Source organism: Mustela nivalis, assembly GCF_964662115.1.
Source record: "Mustela nivalis genome assembly, chromosome: 5".
NCBI classification, from domain to species: Eukaryota; Metazoa; Chordata; class Mammalia; order Carnivora; family Mustelidae; genus Mustela; species Mustela nivalis.
The window spans coordinates 146,694,523-146,719,395 of NC_139024.1; the positions used below are offsets into that span (position 1 = coordinate 146,694,523).

Here is a 24,873-nt window from a genome sequence, read left to right on the forward strand (position 1 = left end):
TTTAAAGACACAAAAGGCATTTAATACAGCCTGGGAGGATGCCAGGAAGCTTTGTTAAGAGGGTGAAGCCTGAGCTGAGGCTCAATGGAGACATATGTAAGGCAGGGCTGACTGTCTAGACATAAGGAACACCACCAGCAAAGGCACCAGGTGTGAAGAGCAGGTCTCCCTTCCTCAGTGCCAGTCAAGCAAAAGGTGCAGTGAGGACAGACCCCAGAGCTGCGACAGCATGAGATACAGATGGCCTTGGATGCACCAAAGGAGCTGAAACTTCATTCTACAGGCGGCCAGAGCTCTGGAAGGTTTTACAGAGCAGGGGAGCAGTGACATGGTGAGAGTCGTGTGTTAGCTCTAGCACTCTGGCAACAATATGGTGAATGGATTTGGGAGGTTTACACTGGACAGAGGGAGCTCAGTTAAGAACCTGTGCCTCGTCAAGGTAAGAGATGATTTAAAAGAACAGATGGTCAACTAATTAAACACCAAGTCTCCCTCCCCTTTTTTAATTCATTCAGACTATTATAACTAGTGATTTGCTCAGGGGAGCAAATCAAATATCACCTTGAATTCATGAATGCAGACCTGGACAATAAAAAAGTAGCCACACAGATCAAACTCTGCGTTTCTATAAGCTGTGTTCTTCCAAACCCTCAAACAGAAATTCCTATCCTCTCTGCTCAGTTTAATCATTTCCCTTAATAATTAGAGAACAGAGAGCAGAGAACAAGGGTAGAAATGGGTTTACAAGCTATGTTTAATTATTTCTTGCAAGAGCATAATTGGGATGACATTAAAGAGGTCTGAGGTCACAGAATTAATTTTTTTTTTTTGCTTTCACTATAATGTGTATGCTTCTCTGTGTGTGCACTTGTGTCCATATACAGTATTTATTTGCACACTTTATTTATTTATTTATTTATTTTTTTTAAAGATTTTATTTATTTATTTGAAAGATGGAGATCACAAGTAGGCAGAGAGTCAGGCAGAGAGAGAGAGAGGGAAGCAGGCTTCCTGCGGAGCAGGGAGCCCGATGCGGGGCTCGATCCCAGGACCCTGAGATCATGACCCGAGCCAAAAGCAGCAGCCCAAACCACTGAGCCACCCAGGCGCCCCTATTTGCACACTTTAACATTGCATTATACTACCACACTCCAACCCAAACCCCTATTAGCTCTTGTCTGGACTTCAGTGACTCCCTGCTAGTCTTATTTCTACTCTTAACCCACTGCAATCCATTTTATACATGGTATCTACAGTAATCCTTTACAAATATAAATCCCATCATATCATTTGCCTACTCATAATCCTCCAGTAACATCCTGTTCCCCCATATGAAAAAAATCCTAACCCTTCCGCTGTTCTGCAAAGCCCTGCATAACTGACTCCTGACTGTGTCTCTAATGATGTCTAGCCCTCCTTGCCTTGCTCACCAGGTGTATCGCCTTGGCTTTGGTGCATTTCCGTCTAAGGGCCTTCCCACGCTGTTCTCTGTCAGGACTGCTCCAGCCCTAGAGCCTCACACAGGCTTCTGGTCCTAACACCTTATGGAAAGCTTCTTTCTTCATCACTCAACCGGGAGTAGCCTCTCCATCACTCCCTATCACTTCACTGTTTTATTTGCATCATGGTAGCCCCAGGAACACTGCCTGGCACACCAGAGGTTCTCAGTCAGTATTTGTGGAATGAATGGATAAATGAATTACAGGTACAATTTTCTTGCCGTATTTGCTTTTCATGGTTCTCACAAAGTTGTCATGCGAATGATCCCATGTTGGCAGTTAGTTCAGAGCCAACTTTTGAACGCCAACTTTTGTTTTGTTGCTTTGCCTTGGTCTGAGTTTTATTCCTTCTAAAAGCGTAGAGGGGAACTTCAAAATTATGTAGGAAGTACATGGGTTTTTCTTAACCAGCTAGAGGTATTAGTCACGGTTGTAAAACAATAAAATTTTACGAGCATGTACATTTATGGAATAATGCCAATGTTTTTTCTTTAGAGAAGGAGGGGAAAAATAAAAGATCTTACAATTTGAAGGACACACATGTATAAATAATTTATTATAAAAATATGACAAATGCTGTAATCAAGACACAAAGCACCATGGGAACGCAGCAGCAGGAACTGCTTTCCATGCCCATGAAAGTCAGGGAGGGAAAGCCTCAGAGCAGTGACGACAGTGGAGACAGGTCCTGGAGTATAAGGAATTTTCTAGGTATAAAGGAGGGAGAGAGGCATTGCAGATCCATGGAACACCATTCAGAGAGCCACAGCTGTGTAGGGGAAAATAAGCACCATGCAGAAAATATCTTTTCCCCCTCTAGTGACCCACAGATGAAGGGTTTGGGTTCTAAGAAGAATCTCTCCAACCAGTGGTCTTCCTTGAACTACTCTTAAAACTATTCAGAAGACAGGTGAATCATTTCCCCCATAAGGTAGATGTAGAACCCTCAAATGAATCCACAACAGTAAAAAAAAAAGCTCAGGGGGTGCCTGGGTGTGGCTCAGTCCGTTGAACTTCCAACTCTTGTTTTCAGCTCAGGTCGTAATCTCTGGGTTGTGGGATAGAGCCCCGTGCTGGGCTCTGTGTTCAGTGTGGAGTCTGCTTGGGATTTGCTTTCCCTCTCCCCCTTGTGCTCATGCTCTCTCTGTCTTATAAAAAGAGAAATCTTAATTGGAAAAAAAAAATAAATAAAATTTAAAAAAATAAAAAGAGAAATCTTAGGAAAAAAAAAAAGCTTCTCTGGGTGAAGAAGATGGAGGGGTCTCTACAGTGGTCCTTGACCTCTTGTTCTCCCTCCCAGTGAGTACCGATGGCCCACTTTAGGTCCCCAGAGCTTTAAGGCAAATAATTTAAAAGCCATTGCCTTTTACTTTTTAAAAGAAACTGAGTGGGAGCTGTAGTGGCCATGAAAACACACCACTCAGATCTCCTGCTGCAGGGAGTGTAGGGATAGATGGTGATTTCCTATGGCTCTTGTAGGACTCCAAGCTCCCCAGGGGAGTGACTGGCCAGTGACTGGTATGACAGGGCTGCTTATGCAGGCCTCTTCCTTCAAGGAAGGACTTAATGGACTTAAGGAGGACTCCTCTGATGGGCGACTCTGGCGCCAAGCCTGTCTTTCTGTCAACCTGGCTAAGAAATTCGTAGAACTGGGCTGCAGTCTGACACTGCTGACCGAGTGGAGACTGCTGAGAGGACTTCCCTCTCATCATCCTAGTTCTCTTCACTGCCTCCAGCTCTTTCCCCTTCCCCCCCTCATTAGCATTTCCCTTACGAATATCTTGCATGTCTAATCCGGTCTTGTTATCTGCTTCTAGAAGGACCCGAACTAACACAGGAGCCTATGGCAATGAAACCAGTTGCATGTTTCCAGATTATCTAAAGTAAGGACTTCCAAAGGGCACTGATATTGACACGATTCCAATAAAACCCAATAGAGAGAAGGAGAGGACAGAGAAAGGAACTCTTAAGCACTCTCTTGTACTCTGAAAGCTGCTAATTGATCATGAGTCAAACCCAAAATCTAAATATGGGCAGACTGAAAACTTGAATAGATATTTAAACAGCCAAAGTAGAACTGAAGATTAGTTAATGGGGGCTGTTTTCACACCCACACAACCTGGCAGATCAGCAAGCTGTACAGTCTTTGTCGCAAAAATACTACAGAAATATGGTTCTTTGCAAACATCTTCTGTCTCTGTACAAATGACATAGGATCCGGAGGCATTTCTGCAAATAATATGTTTTCCTATGCCAGTGTATAAATAGCTTCAGAGTACTGAGATAAAGTGAAAGTTGCCAATGCTATTGCTACATCGACAAGAGAAGCAGCTGATTTGGAGCTTGTCCTGCTATTTGCTGCTAGTCCTGAAATGTAATGAGACCCAACACATTGTTGTTTTCACACAACCAGATAAGAGGGCAGATTCTGCCATCTCTCACTACGTGGAAAAGGCCAGAATGATGCCTTTCCAAGTTACCTGCCTTTGCAATGAGATTACAGCAAGCAAGTGCTTTCCTCCCATTGGAAAAGACTCTAAATGATGACCAAATCAAGGTCTCCCAGCTTTTAATGCCGTAACATCCATGTGATTCTTCTGGACTGGACCAAAGATACTTCCATTCTCTGGACCAAAGATACTTCCATTATAAAGGGCGAGAAAGATCTGCAGAAAATATGAAAATCTAGGATGTGCTAGCACAGCTTGGAGATCTGCATCATTAAGTATCCTGACCCCCTGACTTGCCCACAGTAGCCCTTGTGATCACTTTGGACTTCACCATCCCTTCATGTATGCTCTAGTTCATACACTGAACCATTCCTGACACCTTACTATGTGCAGGCACTATGCAGTCTGCTGGGGATAAAGCAATAAACATGATCAGCAACGTTCTTGTTCTGAGAGATTATGTTCTTGGTGGGGAGAGGTGTGTAAATATACAACATAATGGAAATACGACTGATCAGATGGAGTAACTGGAAAAAGAGTGCTATTTTACACAGACTGCTCAGGGATGCCCTGAGAAGCCAGTCATGGAGAAGACCATGACAGAGAGGGAACATCAAGTGCAAACACTTAAGTGGGACTGAACTTGGCCTGTTCAAGGAACAGAAAGACGGCTGAGGGGGCTGGATCATAGTGAGCATATAGACATGAAGTGGAAGAGGAGGTCAGTATGAAAGGTGGGACCCCCAATCTTGGAGGGCCCCATAGGCTCAGTATGAGTCTGGGCTTATTCCAAGTACAAGGGGGAGACCCCTGGAGATCTGGGGGGTTTTGTTTTGTTTGTTTTCAGACACTTTAAATGTTGGATATTTTTATGAAAAATCTGAGTGCTTACATTTTTCTAATCATCAATCACCCTTCCTTGTTAGGTTCCTTCCTTGAAGAATGTGAACTTTTATGTCCTTGTGAAATAAAGAAAGACAAGACTATGGTAAAAATCAATGTGAAACCCAATAGTTGGTCCGTATTGGACAAAACCCAAAGGGAGGAAAGCAGCCAAGCAAGCTCTTGTGTTACGACAAACCTCGAGTGCAGAGAGGTGGTGAACTGGCTACTGACACTAAGGGGGCATGAAACTTGAACATGTAATTCAGTGTAAGGCCCAGGAAATAGGCACAGTTACAAAAGTGGTTCAGTGACCTCCAGGATGGGTGCCATGATTTGTTTTCTTCCTGGATGTGGTCTTGTCTCCCTAATGAAGAAGGGCAAGAGGCTTGAAGTCTGCCTGCTTTTGGTTGATTAGAAAGTAAAGTGAACATTCATCCTTCTTTTGGCTGTTCAGTATCTAAAACCCTTTCCCATGTTTGGATTTGCCCATCTTGTGTCTATGAAACAGCACACCTTGGGACGCCTGGGTGGCTCAGTTGGTTAAGCAGCTGCCTTCGGCTTGGGTCATGATCCCAGCGTCCTGGGATCTAGTCCCGCATCAGGCTCCTTGCTCGGCGGGGAACCTGCTTCTCCCTCTGCCTCTGTCTGCCATTCTGTCTGCCTGTGCTCGCTCTCTCTCCCTCTCTCTCTCTGAAAAATAAATTTAAAAAATCTTAAAAAAAAAAAAAAAAGAAAGAAACAGCACACCTTCTACAAGAGAAACTGAAGTGCCAGATATTTGCTTTCGCGGTCTCTACTTCTAGAGTCAGCATGAGTAATAGCAGGAGATGAAGTCATAACAAACTCTCTAGTGTGTCTCAGGGTCAGAGTGGCAGAATGATCAAGCTTCTGGCGCAAGAGTGTAGAAGGGCTGGTGGCGCCCAGGGTCCCATAAGCCTATGCAAGTCACCATGTCCCTTCTCAGGAGTGCTGGAGTACTCTTCCTGATGTCTCACTACATACTTAATTTGGCAGCCTTCCCAGAGGTTCTGTGAGCCACACAATACTCTTTAATAAATTCTCCTTCAATCTGACAGAGTTGGTTTCTAGTCTTTGCAACTAAGAACTGTGAATGGTCCAGAAATTGGAAGGAAGAGGTTGCAAGTCATACAGCCCTATAGAAATATGGGACGCATGTGGAAACATGGACGTGTCATCTGGCTTGGTTGAGACTGAAGGTGATGAAAATCCAGCCGGCATTAAGGGTTCTTGTCATGATCTGGCGAAGCAGTTAATCAGATCATCATCTGTGTGTATCTAGACTGAACTGCCATCAAAGGCAAAGCTTCAGGGAACTAAGAGATCAATACTATTGAATAATATGAAGGTCACAGGGAATTCAAGGACTACGGGATGAGAAGACTTCTTCTAATAATAATTGATAGCTTAAGTAAAAAGAAAGTCATGCTCAAGTTCCCAAATTCTCAGTTCAAAGCACATGCTGAAAACCAGAGGCTTCTGTGCCTTTGTTAAAATAATTTATCACTTGCTGCTTAAGTATGCAGGAAGTCAAATATCAAATGTACAGTTTGACCCTGAAAATTACTGAACTAAAAAGATCTGAATTCACTAAAGAGAACAAACTGAGGGTTACTTGGGGTGGGGCAGGGGTTGGGTTAAATAGGTGATGGGTATTAAGGAAGGCACTTGTGATGAGCGCTGGGTGTTGTATGGAAGTGATGAATCACTAAATTCGACATCTGAAACTAATACTGCGCTGCATGTTAACTAGCTAGAATTTAAATAAAGATATGATGGGGGAGAAATGAAGGTAAAAAAAAGGAAGAAAAGAGTTGAATTTACATCTTAAGCCTGTTTTCTTAAGAGAAAGCTGTAACTTGGTTGGGGGAGAGTGGGCCTAGAGAATTTCAATGAGAATATTTAGATAATTCATGGACGACATGACCAAGGCATGCTGCATTGAACGTTTTTTCTTTAAGCTTTTATTTATTCATTTGAGAGACAGAAAGAGTGCACACAAGCCGGGGGCAGGGGTTAGGGGAGAGGGACAAGCAGCCGCCAGGCTGAGTACAGAGCCTGATGCAGGGCTCGATCATGACCTGAGCCCTAAATCAAGAGTCAGACACTTAACCAACTAAGCCACCCAGGCACTCCTGCTGCACTGAACTCTTGAGAAGACCCAATTACCTAATTGTTAACTATAAGAATTTCCTTACATAGTGACATGATGGACCCTTGAATACTGGCAGATTCTTCTATACATCTTCAAGAACAAAACAATATAAATGGTAGATAAGAATCCTTACTCCATGAGAAGCGCTGAAGCTATCAAACTTGGCAAACATTTAGTTCTTTTACTAACTAAACCAAGTTAAAATAATTTAAGCCAAATCTGAATAGTCATTCTCATTAGTTTTTGAACCCAAGACCAGCCCTTGCAGTCTAACCTAGTTTACCCACAATCGCCTGAATCTTGAACTCCCACGGATTATCCTTTGCTTTTCCCTCCTCTATGCCTGTAAGAGACATCAGGGGTGTTTTCATTTGTCAGGGTCAGCAATATTCTCTCACCATACTGCGGCAGGGTCCTGCCAATTCTCTGGGTTTGTATCAAATTTAGTCCACAGAATATGGAACTGGCTAACTATAGTACTCACATCAAACTGATAAACTTGGAAACAGGAAGTAGCATGCAGCCTAGGTGTCTTGGTAAATCGTGTGTGTCTGATGGTGAAGAATAAATATAATTAGGGGGCTTGTTATCTTATGAAGTTACAAGTATGTGTGCATGTGTGCATGTTAGCGAGGGAAGAACTGGGGAATGTTGGGATGTATTTTTACAAAATCAAAGACAGTAGCTGTCCATTGCTTTTCATACCATTAAGAAAGAGGCACAAGGCTTTATAGATCTTTTTAAATTTTGGAAATCATGTGTACCACATTTGGATGCTGAGGCAGACACTAATAATTGTCTACCAATATGGATTTCTTTTTTTTAATGGAACCCTAACTCTGTTTGAGCAGCAATGTGTTCAGCTAAAAATACTCAGATAACCTTGCAGTTAGAAGTCACCAACTATCAGAGTGGGACTAATGTGACATAAGTTCAAGACTTCTAAGAAAGGTACCACCCCTTTTTGTTTACTTCCCTCTTCCTACCTGGAGTTGTGGTAAACGACCTGTGACCATGACTGTAAGGCACAAATCACAGGTGAAGGATGGTGGAGCAAAAATATTGAAGGATCCTGGGACACTATTGATATTAGGTAGTCACTGCACAAGCCCTGGGCTATTTATCTCTGCACTTCCTAACAAAGGACAAAAATAACCCCCCACTTGGTTAAACAATCAGGGTTGGATATCTTGTCCCTAATACAATGCCTAACTGGTACAAATGTGCTGTACTGACTCATTTATTGGGTGACTGGAAAGGTGGCTTTGACTGGGGCCCAGAGAAATTTCTCCAAATTGTCTAGGTGTTGGTACAAGCAATTTTCTCCCTTGGCCCTTATTACCAGAAAGTCCAGAGGTGCTCAAGGTACCTGTGGCGGAAAATATATTTATGGATTCTTTGGACAGATTCTTTGGAAAATCTGTTAGGAGAATTACAGTGGAGGACCCTCAGGTTTTAAACAAAACCAAACCCCTCTAGGCAAGTAACAATTCTTTTTTTGAGGAAAAAAACTTGTAATTTGACAATGAATTATAGTGCATAAGCCTATTTCTGGACTCTCTCTTCTTTTTTTTTTTTAATTTCTTTTTTTTTTAAATTTAATTTCTTTTCAGTGTAACAGAATTCATTGTTTATGCACCACACCCAGTGCTCCATGCAATACATGCCTCCCATAATACCCACCACCAGGCTCCCCCAACCTCCCACCCCCACCCCTTCAAAACCCTCAAATTGTTTTTCAGAGTCCATAGTCTCTCATGGTTCATCTCCCCCTCCAATTTCCCTCAACTCCCCTCTCCTCTCCATCTCCCCAAGGAAGAGGGACTCTCTCTTCTATTCCGTTAGTCTATTTGTCTATCTCTATGCCAGTACTATAATCGCTCAGTTTTTAAAAGTTCAAAAAAATTCATGATATATCGTAGAGCTAGTCTCCTACCCTGTTCTTCAGAGGCTTTTAATTACTCTTGGCAAAATACTATTCTTGTAATTTTAAATAAATCTTAGAATCATATGCCAAGTTCCATGAAAAAAAGACTTATTGGAGGGGCGCCTGGGTGGCTCAGTGGGTTGAAGCCTCTGCCTTTGGCTCAGGTTGTGATCTCAGGGTCCTGGGATCCAGCCCCGCATCAGGCTCTCTGCTCAGTGGAGAACCTGCTTCCTCCTCCCTCTCTCTCTCTCTCTCTCTCTGCCTGCCTCTCTGCCTACTTGTGATCTCTGTCAAATAAATAAATAAAATCTTTAAAAAAAAAAGATTTATTGGAACTTTGATGGCTTCACACTAAATCTATTGAACTGGGGAAAAGCAGCATGAGGATTCCAATCCATGATAATAGTTTGTGTCTCCATTTGTGTAATTTTTAAGTCCTCTCAAAATTTTTATGGTTTTCTCCATAACAATCTTGTATATTTTCTGATAGACTATTCCTTGACATCTGGTATTTTTGATACTAATATAAATACAATTTTAAAACTGTTTATTTTCTATTTTATGGCTAGTACTTAGAAATATGATTATATATTAGCTTCATATCAAACTTGCTAAACTCTTTAAATCTTGTAATTTATGTGGATTCTTTCAAGTTTTCTAGACATAATTTTCTTATCTACAAATAATGCCAATCTTCTCTGACTATTCTAATTTTTTCTTATTTTACTTGTCTTACTACTCTGTCTAGGACCTATTATAATGCTAAATTAGGTTAAGTGTTATCAGAAATTCTTCTCATTTTTTTTTAATCTCAAAGAGAATGCTTTGAATATTTTACCATTTTATATATATGGTTTTCTGTTTTCTCCCCTCTCAATATTCAAAAGGGTATGCTTCTGTGTAGTTAAATTCAATATTGTCAGATTTCTTTCTCATAAGGTTGAAACAATTCATATTCAGCATTTTTGCCAGCAACTGGTATTATATAATACTTGAAAATATTTGTCATTCTGTTGGGTGTTAAAATGATATTTTATTATTACTTTAATTTGTATTTTCTCAGTAGTTGGTGAGTTTCATCTTTCCATATGTTGGTGACCAGTGGAATTCACCTTCTTATGAATGGTCTCTCTGTATCCTTTGCCCAACTTTTAAAATTTCTTCTTTCAACTTCAAAGAGATTTTTGTATATTAAAATTAACTCCCATATGTTCTCTACATTGCAATTATTTTTCTAAACTTGTTATTATTGACTTTATGTTTTTTAGCTATAAAACTGTTCTAAATTTACATATGACAAAATGTCTATTTTATTTGTGTGTCTATTTTTCCACCCTTGTCCCCCATGTTGTCTTTCAAATATTTTTTGTAATTTTTTCTTTTTCTTTTTTTTAAGATTTTATTTATTCATTTGAGAGAGAGAGCATGAGAGAGGAGAAGGTCAGAGGGAGAAGCAGACTCCCCGCGGAGCTGTGAGCCTGATGCGGGACTTGATTCCTGTACTCCAAGATCATGACTTGAGCCAAAGGCAGTTGCTTAACTGAGATTCCCAGGCACCCTATGTAATTTTTTCTTAATTCTACATTTAAGTCTTTTAGCCATCTGGAACTTATTTCTATATATTGTGTAAGATGAAGGCCTAATTTTATTTTCTTTCAGTCAGATAACTGTATTACCACCATTTATTAAATAACTCACTCTTCCCCACTTAAATGAAAATTCTATCTTTATATTAATTCTCGTATGTAATTGGATTATCTATGCTATTGTGTTTTGATGTCTATCCTATGCCAATAACATTTTTATCAAAGCAGATGATGCTGTGTTATTTTAACTGCTGAAGCATGTCCCTCTACTCCTCTTCACTAATCTTATTTTTCATACTTTTCTTGGTTATTCTTAGATACTTATCCACTGATATAAACTCTAAAATCATTTATTTAATTCTCCTTTCATCTTCTCCTTCCTTTTGTAATGAAAGAACTCTCACTGGAATAGAGTTTCATTAAATTTATATATTAGTTTAGGAGGATTGAGACTTTTATGATATTAAATATTTTTCCATGCAAACTCATGATTTGTGTTTCCATCCAAACATTCTATGTCTTTGTATCCTTCATTGAGACGTTTATAATTTCCTATACCCTGCTTTTTGAATTATATTTATTCTTAAGCATTTTATAGTATTTATCACTATTGTGGATGGAATATTTCTTCCATATTCATTTTTAGGTTTATTTGTAGGATAAAGCTATTTATTTATTTATTTAGTATACCTATCTTCTATCCAGCCACTTTGCCTAGAGCTCGTAAGTCAATTTTCTTTTTGTAACAGTATCTCTTGGGTTTTCTACCTCTACCTCTTCTTTTCCAGTGTTGATATCAGTTATTTAATTTTTTATTCTTGTTTCGATTGTTGACATTTCCAAGACAATGTTAAATAAAAATGGCAATGGTGACAAAGCAGTCTAGTTTGACTTTAATAGAAATTGTTTGTGATTTATCATTTATTATAGTATACAGTTTTATTTTTTGTTAACTAGTCTTTATTATATATAAGTCATTTCCTTCTATTTCAATCTTACTTTTTCACGGTCATATTTATCTTTGTTTCCTTAGCACCTACCTCTGCATTTAGCACATATTAAGCTTTTAGCAAACAACCTATGAATGAGTGTAGCATTATTAGTTTTTGCCCCAATGTACCATCAGAGCTATTCATGAGTGCCATCCCTTTCAAAAAGAGACTGGCAGATTAATAGTTTTTGTCTCATACTTTTAATACTGGAGGCAGAGGTACCAGGCTCCCTGTAGCCATCCTCCATCAGGGAGGGATATCTCACTTTTATGATTTTTTTTATAAAGGTTAAGCAATAAATTTCACCAGATCTTTAACATTTGCTTTTTTACCCCCTTAACTGCTCATTTAATAGATTATATTAACAATATTCCTGACATTCATTTGTACTTTATGCAAGTTCTGCCTTGTTACTTTCATTTTTTTTAATTAGCTCTGCTCTTTTATAATGGATTATTCCTTTAACATGTTGCTGGACTTTGTTATAGTTTATTCAGAATTTATAAATTTCTATACATGTCTGAGATTGATCTGAAATTTTATTCTGGAATTGGTATTAAAGTTATGCTATCTTTATAAAATAAATTGGAGGGGCTTTCATCTTTTTCAAATGACTGGAATATTTTAAATAACATTGGAATAATTTGTTCTTTAGAGGTTAGATAAGGCTCAGCTGTGAAGCCATCTGGTTCTGGTATTTTGTCCATTAGTAGACTCTAATTACTTTCCAATATCTGTTATGGTAACTGGTTTATTCTTAAGTTTTCTAAATTAGCTAGAAAATTATTTACTTATTCTAGATTTTTAGATGTTTGCCATAGAGTTGCATGTAGTATTCACTTATAATTTCTCTTTTATCTATAAGTTTTAGAAGTGTTTATCAATCCTTTCAAAGAACTAGCTTTTGAATTTACCTGGGTTTTTGTTTTCTATTTTCATAAATTTCTTTTCCCCTTTCATTCCTTCATTAATTCTGTCTAACTTTTTTTTTTTTTAAGATTTTATTTATTTATTTGACAGATAGAGATCACAAGTAGGCAGAGAGGCAGGCAGAGAGAGAAGGAGAAGCAGGTTTCCTGCAGAGCAGAAAGCCCGATGCAGGGCTCGATCCCAGGACCTGGGATCATGACCTGAGCTGAAGGCAGAGGTTTAACCTACTGAGCCACCCAGTTTCTTTCTTTCTTTTTTTTAAATGAAAATTTGTTTGAAATAGAGAGAGAGAGAGAGAGAGGGAGGGAAGGCATGGGGGCTGGGGGGAGGAAGGGCAGAGGGAGACGGAGAAGCAGACTCCCTGCTGTGCAAGGAGCCATATGCTAGGGCTGGATCCCAGGACACTGAGATCATGACCTGAGCCGAAGGCAGATGCTTAACCAACCTAGCCACCCAGGTGCCCCCTTTCAACTTTTTTTTTTAACTTATTTTGTTGTAACTTGGAATATTTCTTAAGATCCCAATATCCTATTGATTTAAAAAAATGTTCTTTTGTTAAATCAACCAAGGTTTGATTTTTTACAACCAGAACTATATTCTAGTTGTAGAGATAGAATTTCTAACCAGTACAGAAACAATAATCCATGAAAAAAGTTTCAGAATGGAAGTGAAAAAATTCTATTGGCATAAGAGTGTGTCAAGGAGATGAAAGGTTTTTGTTTGTTTGTTTGTTTTGTTTTAGATTTATTTATCTGACACAGAGAGCAGAAGCAGGGGGAATGGCAGTAAGAGGAATAGAGCGAAGCAGATTCCCCACCAAGCTGGGAATCCAACAGAGGGCTCAAACCCAGGACTCGGGGATCATGACTCAAGCTGAAGGCAGACACCCAAGCAACTGAGCCACTCAGGTGCCCTAAGGAGATGAAATTTAAGATGAAAGTACCCTTCTCATCCTTTGGGGCAATGTTTTGCTATTCCTTTCTGCTTTTCACTACTGTCCTCTGAGAAGAAAAATAAAATCAATAATTTAATGTTTAAAATTAAATTTCTCCCAGATAGGAGAATTTAAATGCTAAGAATAATATGTTGTCAGGTACAGCTGAACTTTGGAGGATCCCAAAGCATTGTAAAATCTAAGGTTTTTCACCCATCCCTTTGCCTTCCCAGCTTGGTGGGAAATCTGCTTCGCTCTCTTCCTCTTACTGCCATCCCCCTGCTTCTGCTCTCTGTGTCAGATAAATAAATCTAAAACAAAACAAACAAACAAACAAACAAAACCTTTCATCTCCTTGACACACTCTTATGCCAATAGAATTTTTTCACTTCCATTCTGAAACTTTTTTCATGGATTATTGTTTCTGTACTGGTTAGAAATTCTATCTCTACAACTAGAATATAGTTCTGGTTGTAAAAAATCAAACCTTGGTTGATTTAACAAAAGAACATTTTTTTAAATCAATAGGATATTGGGATCTTAAGAAATATTCCAAGAACCAATTTTTGCTCTTTTGGGTATGATAGTATCCCTGCTGAGAACACATCCTTTGGGTACAGAACACAAGAGAACCCTGACCCATAGTAGGTTATTTCAGATATTCAAAAAAGGTAGTAGTATGTAAGGTTCTAGAGCAAAATGAAGACTCATAAGCACTGACAATCTTGAGAAATCCTCTTATAGATCCAAAGAAGAAAAGCCACAGTCTGGTGTTTGCTGTTTGTGGAGGCCACTGAATGTGGATCTGAGGCAGTTTAACAGAAGTCATTTATCTAGGAGAAGGGACAGGAAGTAGCACTGCATGTCAAGAAGAAATGCAACTATGCTGATCTTGGGCATGTTTGCCTTTGGACCATCCCCTACTTTCCCTAGCTTTTATCTATATAGCAAGATCTGTATAGCCCAGTGGGCTATCCCAGTCTCTGGACTCTGGTAACATGACCTCCTTTCTCTGTTCCTCCAGCCAGTCTATGGTTAAGGGTTTCCTTCTCTAATCTCTCAGATGCCTCACTATTTCTATTGTCTTCTCAAGTTTTCCATAATCTGTGTGACCAATTCCCTGCATTAAATATCTTCTGTTTTTAGATAATCGGACCTTAATAGAGCAACTAATTGGAAAATCACCAATTTAGCATGGATGCATAGTGAAGGCATTTATGAGACATGAGAGAGAAAAGTAACATAATTATAGAGGTCTATTTTAGACTGCTTAGCCAGAGGGAAAGAACAGACTATAGTTTATACTTGGAAACCACAAACAAGCACATCCACAATAATTTGTTTACATCTTGGTACCATATTGTAATGTGTATTGTCAGTTTAACACATTTATCTTAGTAGGGCATAAGGATAGGCACAGTGTCTTATTCAAAGCTTGTATACCCAGCACTTAGCACAATGCCTAGCATATATTAGGTGCTCAATAAATGTATAGAGAATGAATGGAAGATAATGCAGAGACAAGGGTGTTAAATTATTTTTAAGTCAGTCTCTTTCTGTGAGTTCCTAAGATGGAATCCAACAGACTCCTGTTGGAGTCTATGGAGAGATTCCAGAAGGCCCACAAAATAGGGCAAGGAAAAATGACATTTTTGTTTTCAGTAGCCTGTAAGGAAAAATTTGTCATTTCTGTCAGTTATGAGTATAGGAAACAATCCCTAGGAGTTTTTGGAGTACCTGTCACCAGTGGAAATCCGTGATACTTTTGTAACACATTACGGTTGTTGCAGCTCTCTCAAAATATTATCTATACCCAAATCATTGCAAAATTTTAAGTAATCAGATCACTTTTTCCTATGGCTGAGAGCTCTTAGAGGTGCAGCAGGTAGTGGGAGGTAGGGATATCTTGTGACATTGCCAGAGATAGGATGTTTCTATCTTGTCAACCATGTCACTGTGGCCTAGCTTGCTAATGATAAGGAACAATTTCTATTAAATCTTTCCTTACATGTTCACATGCTAGATACTTTACATAATCCTCACAATACTCTAAGATATAGGCATTATTATGCCTACACTCCGCTTTAACAGGTGAGAAAATCAAAGCTCAGATGGTGATTATCCTAACCTATCTTGCAAGAGATGGAGCTAGAATTTTTAAATGTACCATGTTGTTCTGATTACTACAGCTTTTTGGTATATCTTGCAATCTGGGATTGTGATATTTGCAGCTTTGTTCATCTTTCCTAAGATTGTTTTGTCTATTTGGGGTCTTTTGTGGTTCCATACAGATTTTAGGACTATTTGTTGTAGTTCTGTGAAATATGTTGGCATTTTGATAGAGATTCCATTAAATCTGTAGACTGCTTTTGGCAGTATAGACATTTTAACAATAATGTTCTTCTTCTTCTTTCTTAAAAAGATTTATTTATTCAACACAGAGAGAAAGACATTAAGAGAGGGAACCTAAGCAGAGGGAGTGGGAAAAGGAGAAGCAGGTTTCCTGCAGAGCAGGGAGCTCGACGTGGGGCTCAGTCCCAGGTTCCTGAGATCATGACCTGAGCTGAAGGCTGCCACTTAATGACTGAGCCACCCAGGTGCCCTAATATTGGTTCTTCTAATCCATGAGCATGGAATATCTTTCCATTCGTTTGTGTCATGTTCAATTTTTTTTTAAGTTTTATTTATGAGAGAGAATGTGTACTCATGAAAGCACAAATGGTGTTAAAGGGAAGAGAGAGAGGGAGAAACAGACTCTTCACTGAGCAGACAGCCCAACTTGGGTCTTGATCCCACAACCCTGGGAACATGATCTGAGCTGAAGGCAGATGCTCAACTGGCTGAGCCACTCGAGTGCCCCTCATCAATGTTTTATAGTCTCCAGAGAACAAGTCTTTCACCTCTTTGGTTACATTTATTCCTAGGTGTTTTATCATTTTTGGTGCAAGTATAAATGGCACTGTTAATTTCTCTGTTACTTCACTATTAGCGTACAGAAATACAATAGATTTCTGTATATTGATTTTGTACCCTGAGACTTTACTAAATTCATTTACGAGTTCTAGTAGTTTTTTCTTTTTGTAGAGTCCTTAGGGTTTTCTATATATGGTTTATTATCTGCAAATAGTCAAAAGTTTTATTTTTTCCTTACTAATCTGGACGCCTTTTATTTCTTTTTTTTATCTGATTGCTGTGGTTAGGACTTTCAGTTGTATGTTGAACAACATACATGTGAGTGGATATCCTTGTCTTATTCCTGATCTTAGAGGAAAAGCTGTCAGTTTTTCACCACTGAATATGGTATTACCTATGGGTTTTTCATATACGGCCTTTATTATGTTGAGGTATGTTTCCTCTAAACCTATATTGTTTTTTTTTTTTAAATCATGAATGGATGTTGTACTTTGTCAAATGCTTTTTCTGCATCTATTGAGATAATAATATAGGTTTTTAAAATAATTTTTAAAAAGATTTTATTTATTTGACAGAACAAGACAAATCACAAATAGGCAGAGAGGGAGGAGGAAGCAGGCTCCCTGAGGAGCAGAGAGCCCGATGTGGGGCTCGATCCCAGGCCCCTGAGATCATGACCTGAGCCGAAGGCAGAGGCTCAACCCACTGAACCACCCAGGTGCCCCAATAATATAGTTTTTAATCCTTTCTCTTGTTAATGTGATGTATCACATTAATTTGTGAATACTGAACCACCTCTGCATCCTCAGAATAAATCCCACTTGATTGTAGTGAATGCTTTTCCAATATATGGTCGTATTGATTTTGCTAATATTTTGTTGAGGGTTTTTGTATCCATGTTCATTAGAGATACTGCTCTGTAGTTCTCTTTTTCTATCATGTCTTTATCTAGTTTTGGTATCAAGATAATGCTGGCCTCATAGAACTGGGAAACTATCCTACTGTTCTGTTTCTTGGAATCATTTGAGAATAGGTATTAATTCTTCTTTAAATGTTTTGTAGAATCCCCTGTGAAGCCATCTGGTCCTGGACTTCTGTTTGTTGGGAGTTTTTTGATTCAATTTCATTTCTGGTAATCAGTCTGTTCAAAATTCCTATTTCTTCCTCATTTAGCTTGGGGAGGTTTTGTTTCCAGGAAACTATGCATTTTTTCTAGGTTGTCCAAATTGTTGATATATACTTTTTCAAAATATCTCTTATAATCCTTTGTATTTCTGTGCTATCAGTTGTTATTTCACCTCTCATTTATGATTTACTTGAACTCCCCCTTTTTTGGATGAGTCTGGCAAAAGGCTTATTAATTTTGTTGATCTTTTCAAAGAACCAGCTCCTGCTTTCACTCATATGTTCAATTGTTTTTTGAGTTTCTATTTCACTTATTTCTGCTCTAATCTTTAGTATTTTCTTTATTCTACTGGTTTGTCATTTCACTTGCTGTTCTTTTTGTAGCCCTTTCAGGTGCAAGGTTAGGTTGAGATTTTTCTTGCTTATTGAAGTGGGCCTGTATTGCTATAAAACTGCATCCTAAAACAGCTTTTGCTGCATCCCAAAGATTCTGGAACGTTGTGTTTTCATTTTCATTTGTCTTTATGTATTTTTTATTTCCTCTTTGATTTTGTAGCTGACTTATTTATTATTCAGTAGCATGTTATTTTACCTCCATGTATTTGTGTTTTCTCCAGATTTTTTCTTGTGGTTGATTTCTAGTTCATAGCACTGTGGTTGGGAAAAGATGCATGATATGATTTCAAACTTTCTGAATTTTTTGAGACTTGTTTTATGTTATCTATTCTGGAGAATGTTCCATGTGCACTTGAAAAGAATGCATATTCTGCTGTTTTCAGATGAAATGTTCTGAATATGTCTTTTAGATTGATTTAGTCCTATGTGACATTCAAATCCACTGGTTCCTTGTTGATTTCCTATTTGGATGATCCATTGCTATAAGTGGGGTGTTAAAGTCCCCTACTATAATTATATTACTATTGATTATTTCCTTTATGTTTGTTATTAGCTGCTTTATATACTTGGGTCTCCCATTTGGGTGCATAAATATTTACAATTCTTTTGGGATTGTTCCCTTTATGATTATGTAGTGTCTTTGCCTCATTACAGTCTTTGTTTTAAAGTCTATTTTACCTAATATGAGCATTGATATCCAGTTTTTGTTTTGCTTCCATTTGCATGCTAAATGCTTTTCCATCCCTTCACTTTAAATCTGTGCCGTTAGATCTGAAGGGTCTCTTGCATGCAGTATATAAATGGGTGTTTCTTTTTTATCCATTCAGTTACCGTATGTCTTTGTATTGTTTAGTTTATTTACATTCAAAGTAATTATTGATAGGTATGTACTTATTGCCATTTTGTTACTTGTTTTATAGGTGTTTTTATAGTTCTTCTCTGTTCTCCTCTTGCTCTCTTCTCTCATGGTTTGCAGGCTTTCTTTAGTGATATACTAGATTCCTTTTTTTGTTTGTTTTGCAAATTTGCTACCATTTTTATTTTTGGTTACCATTAGACTTATGTATAGCATTTCAGTGCATACAAGAGTCTATACTAACTTGATGGTCACTTAAGTTTGAACCCACTCTAAAAGCACTAAATTTTTATTCCCCACCCCTCCCCCAACCTCCCTACCACATTTTAGTTATAGAGTGTAATACTTCATACATTTCTTTTTCATTTCTATCAATATAAGTTTTATTTGCTCTTCCTGGGATTTTTTTTCCTCTGAGATTTTTTTTTTGAAGATTTTATCTTATTTATTTTTTATTATTTATTTATTTTTAAATTTCTTTCCAGTGCTCCAGAATTCATTGTTTATGTACCACACCCAGTGCTCCATGCAATACATACCCTCCATAGCACCCACCACCAGGCTCACCCAGCCTCCCACCCTCCACCCCTCCAAAACCCTCAGTTTGTTTCTCAGAGTCCACAGTCTCTCATGGTTCATCTCCCCCTCCAATTTCCCCCAACTCACTTCTCCCCTCCATCTTCCCATGTCCTCCGTGTTATTCCTTATACTCCACAAATAAGCGAAACCACATGGTAATGGACTCTCTCTGCTTATTTCACTCAGCATAATCTCTTCCAGTCCCATCCATGTTGATACAAAAGTTGGGTATTCATCCTTTCTGATGAAGGCATAATACTCCATAGTATATAAGGACCATATCTTCTTTATCGATTTATTCGTTGAAGGGCATCTTGGTTCTTTCCACAGTTTGGTGACTGTGGCCAATCCTGCTATGAACATGTGGGTACAGATGGCCCTTCTTTTCACTACATCTGTATCTTTGGGATAAATACCCAGTAGTGCAATTCCAAGGTCATAGGATAGCTCTATTATTAATTTCTTAAGGAATCTCCACACTGTTTTCCAAAGTGGATGTACCAACTTGCATTCCTACCAACAGTGTAAGAGGGTTCCCCTTTCTCCACATCCTCTCCAACACATGCTGTTTACTGTCTTGTTAATTTTGGCCATTCTAACTGGTGTAAGGTGGTATCTCAATGTCGTTTTGATTTGAATCTCCCTTATGGCTAGTGATAATGAACATTTTTTCATGTATCTGTTAGCCATTTGTATGTCTTCTTTGGAGAAGTGTCTGTTCATGTTTTCTGCCCATTTTTTGACATTATTATCTGTTTTGTGTGTGTTGAGTTTGAGGAGTTCTTTATAGATCTTGGATATCAGCCATTTGTCCGTACTGTAATTTGCGAATATTTTCTCCCATTCCGAGGGTTGCCTCTTTGTTTTGTTGACTGTTTCCTCTGCTGTGCAGAAGCTTTTGATCTTGATGAAGTCCCAAAAGTTCATTTTTGCTTTTGTTTCTCTTGCCTTTGGAGATGTATCTTGAAAGAAGTTGCTTTATAAATTTTTATTTTGTGAATCCCTTGACTGGTTTTTATAGACACACTTTACTGCATTTGTGCTTCCTAGTTTTCTTACTCCTGCTTATGGTCTTTCCTTCCCACTCAAAGAATCCCCTTTAACATTTCTTATAGGGCTGGCTTAGTGGTGATGAATTCCTTTAACTTTGGGAAATTCTTTATTTCTCCTTTTAGTCTGAACAACAGCCTTGCTGGACAGAGTATTCTTGGTTGTAGAGGGTTTTGTTGTTGTTGTTAGCACTTCGAATACATCACACCATTCCCTTTAGGCCTGCAAAGTTTCTGATGAAAAACCAACTGGTGAGCTTATGGGATTTCCTTCATATATAACTGTTTTCTCTTGCTGCTTTAAAAATCTCCTTATTACTGCTTTCTGCCATTTTAATTAATATGTGTCTTAGTGCAGACCTCCTGGGTTGATTATGTTGGCAGGGCTCTCGGCCCCCTGGATCTGGATTTCTGTTTCCTTTCCCAGATTCAGCAAGTTTTCAGGTGTTATTTCTTCAAATAAATTTTCTGCCCCCTTCTCTCTCTTATCCTTCTGGGATCCCTATTATGCAAATTATGCAAATGTTGTTATACTTGATGGTATTGTTGAATTCCCTAAGTCTATTTTCATTTTTTTATTATCCTTTTTTCTCTTTTCCTATTCAACTTGATTGCTTTCATTACTGTCTTCTAGGTCATTGATCTGTTCTGCTTCCTTTAGTCTACTATCTAGTCCCTTTAGTACATTTTTAATTCTAGTTATTGAGTTCTTCATCTATGATTGTTCTTTTTTCGATTTTCTATCTCTTTTTCAAGGGCCTCAATGAGATGCTCCATTCTTTTCTCAAGTCCAGTGAGTATTTTTCTGACCATTATTTTAAATTATGTATCAAAAGTCTGCCTAACTCTTAAGTCTTTTACATCCATATTACTTGACAAGAAGTTGCAAGATTTACCAGTATAGGAATTTAGCAAGGACAAGATAAAAATCTGAAAATATTTGTGATTCTGAACTAATGGACAAAGTTCATCCTCAAAGTTAATCATCTTTACTGAAATGAGAGGGGGATCCCTCCTTTTTGAAGCTTTCTAAGCTTTTAGTGTTATTCATGTTTCTTCTTGGCTAGTAAATTTGGCCAGAACAATATATAGGTTCTGGTTAACATTAAGGCTTCTATTCCTTTCTGCCTCCAAGATGACCTAAGGAACAAGGTAGTTTGGTTGCAAGGTGCTGTGACAGAGGATGAAGCTCTACTGTTGACTCCTGGACTCTCCTTTCCCTGTCCTGCAAGTCTAGTATTCAGCTGTCATTGTAGGAAGGACAGAGAAAGATGAATTGGAGATAACTCCAATCCACTCTATCCATCTCTGTGCCTAAACTTTTGTTATCTCCACAAAATCACTAAATTTTAAAGCTACGATGAATTGTACAGATGACCCTGTTAAAGCTCCCTCCTCCTTTTACCTCTGAGGAAACAGAGACCCAGCAAAGCTTCCAACAATCACATGGATGACTACCAGAGAACTCAGGATCCATCATGGTTCCCATTCTACTGCTATTTGATCCCATCTGTTTTGTCATGTGTCATTAAAGGGCACTCCATACTGCCAGGCACTATTTAAGAGGATAGAGCTGAATTAGCTCCATCTCTGCCCCCCGAGGGTCTTATGATCCAGTGAAAACAATAGACCCATTTATTGAACAACTTCTGGTGCTTCAGAAATAATGCATTAGGAATTTCCTCTGGGAGGAAGCATCTGCGGGTTGAGAGAGAAGCTGACTGCAATGCAGACCTCTTGGCAGTCACAGCCCACTGGGAGAGCTGGAGTTAGACTGGCCCTTCACAATCATCCCAGCTGGGGTTGAGATGACCTGGTCTTTATACTCCCACTTCATCCACTGAGGTGTGTGGGCAGGGGAGTGACCTTACTCAAAGGGGTTGTCCACAGCCAAGGAATCCCTGACTGCCTTTAGGGGTGGGGGTCTGGGCAGCATCCCACTGCCTATGCACTGCATGCAATGAAGGGGAGCTTTTTCTTGGCTGGCTTTTCTGCCTTTCCAGACAAAGAGAATATTAACAAGTTCCTTCCAATTCTTTTATTGGTAGTTCCTTGGGAAGACAGAGACTTCTAAGGAAGGTATACAATGGTTTTCAAGGGCGAGAGAATTAGCTATATTCTCAGTTGAAGAGCAATTTCCAGTTCTAAGCAAATTAATCAGGGAGAAGGCCAGAATGCAGGCAGGCTTCACATAGCCCTGTCAAAAGAACTTGAGCAAAGGTTGAAGTTGACTGATAGGGGAAAATGTCTAAAAGGCACAAGCCCTGAGGGATTTGAAGTCCATCAAGTTCCACAGACATGACCTCATCCCAACATCCTTAAGATTGTGAGATCCAACGAGGGCACATGTTGTACACTGTAGCTTAGGAATTTGGGGTTCAGCTTCAAATACAGAAACTAAGTAACTAAATGGGGGAAAGAAAAGAGCAGCACCTTCTTGCAAAGGAAAAGTTTTTAAACATAGAAAAGGGAGGCACTAGGTTGTCTAACTTCTCCCTTAGGAAGGAAACAGAAAATTTTAGTCTCTGGAGATATTCCTGATGAAATGTACCCACTATCTTTGGTTTAAACCAAGTGAGGAGGCCAAGAATTGTCCAAATAACTACAGTCTTCCATGGAACTCATTTCCTTATACTGACATAAAGAAGGGAACAGAATTCTCTTTGGGGTATTATAGTCAAGGAGAGAGTGAGTGTTGTGATTCTCCAGAGAGGCTACTTAAATAACACTTGAGTGAGGCCACAGAGCTATTAGAGAGAGGATAGAGGTCTCCCTTCTGGTAAAACACATGTAGTCATTAAACTTACTTTGCCAAGTATTTATCTGAATCTCCATTTGAGGCCTGAGGGATCAATAATTTACCAGAGAAAAGAAAAAAGGATTAACTAAAGAATTAAACTAAACTTAGACCACCTCATAAAATAAAATACCACAAAAGAGCTTGTGTAAGAACTGCTGGGGTCTTTTCTAGAACTGGTTAATTTTGTCTTTTGATGATCACTTCTGGCTGACAAAGCTACCTATTATATTAGCTTGGTATTTCTACCTCATAGAGGAAATTCAAAGAGGGTCGAAGAGAAAAACAATAAGCGTAAGCCCTGCCAACTAAATAAAATGGCACCTGTCAAAACATAAATTTAGATGAATTGACAGAAGAACATCTGATATGCAGCGCCTGTCAGTGAACATCGAAATAACAGTGCTTTTCTCAGCAACTTCTGCGCTTAGGCTTATACTTAAAATACACATGTCTAGAAACTCAGAAGAGACGAGGGTTGAGTTAACAAAGCCACTGATGTTTCTCACATTTGAGCTCTGGTTCATGACACACTAGTAGTGCACTTGTTACAAATGCTGCCTTCATGCCATCCCAAACACATAGGACAGAAAAGAGAGGCATACCTCCTGCTTTTGTAGGCCGTCTGGAATTACGGGTTTGCATCAAAAGCAAAGAAAGGTCATGCCACTGATCTCGTTCAGAAGCACAAGAATCTCAAAGCCTTTGAGAATGGAAAGTGTGTGACAGTGTGCGAGAGGGCTGCTGTACAGAACATTATCAAAGACGTCATTGTAATGTTTCTATTCCCAAATCCACATGAGCTCCTCTGAGAAAAAGAACATAATCCAGCTAGACATCCAGAAAAGTTAGTAGTACTGGTGCCATGCTAGGCTTGTAGACTTCACTTAGCCAAACAGAGGGAAAGACGCTCAAGTACAGAGGACCAGCCCAGTGCTGGAATGACATTCACCTTATGCCAGGTATGGGACAAATGGGATCAACTGAAGGAAGATTTGGGGAGTAAACACACCTTCCCTCTCAAGAGAAGGATGTGGGGAGTGCGGTGAATCCTGGAAATCTCACTGACTGAGGTTTTCAGATTTCTGGGATATGAGGGTTAGAGGCATGTGCAGGTTTGGGAAAACATCACATCATCTTTTACCTTCTGCTCCCACTCTCAACATAAAGCCCTTTTATTTATTTATTTATTTTTTTAAAGGATTTATTTATTTGGCAGACACACACATACACAGAGAACACAGCAGGGGGAGCAGCAGAGGGAGAAGCAGGCTTCCTGCTGAGCAGGGAGCCCCAAGTGGGCTTCCATCTGAGGACCCTGGGATCATGACCTGAGCTGAAAGCAGCCGCTTAATGACTGAGCTACTCAGGCGCCCTAAAGCCTAAAGCCCTTTTTAAATGAAGCATCAGGAGATGGTTTTTTAGCTCAGTTCTCTATCCTCCATAATGAACCCTATTTTCCTTTGAGAAACTCATTAAGTTCATCACATTGCAATGTTCGAGAGATCTTTCTGCTCCTATCTTTGTATTTCTTTCTTTCATTTTTATTCTCTTACATTCACGTTGGTTCCCTTAGACTCGTCCGAACAGTTCCCCCTCCCTCAGGTTCGATGCCTGCTAAAACTACTGCAGAGCCACTTGAACGATCACTGAGAGAATAAAGGTGGCCAAGTCTGTAGCTCGCACTCACACACAGACGCACACTGGTTCCCTGCCGCATCCAAACAGCAGTTTCTCTCTGTTGGGACTGCCGTATTGTCAACACTCTACATCCTTTCAACT

General features: G+C 39.1%; 1 long non-coding RNA gene across 5 annotated transcripts in view; it reads right to left on the minus strand.

Moving 5' to 3' along the window:
- LOC309865467 overlaps positions 1 to 24,873 on the minus strand; it is a 76,586-nt gene that overhangs the window by 41,971 nt on the left and 9,742 nt on the right. Inside the window, exons 4-5 of one of the 5 annotated variants that reach the window (XR_014312108.1) lie at positions 5,348 to 5,514; positions 2,355 to 2,647 (exon numbers count right to left, since the gene is read on the minus strand). The exons of 1 other annotated variant lie outside the window; for it this stretch is intronic. This is a non-coding gene — a long non-coding RNA (uncharacterized lncRNA). 3 more of the 5 variants (XR_014312109.1, XR_014312110.1, XR_014312111.1) reach the window with 3 other exon arrangements.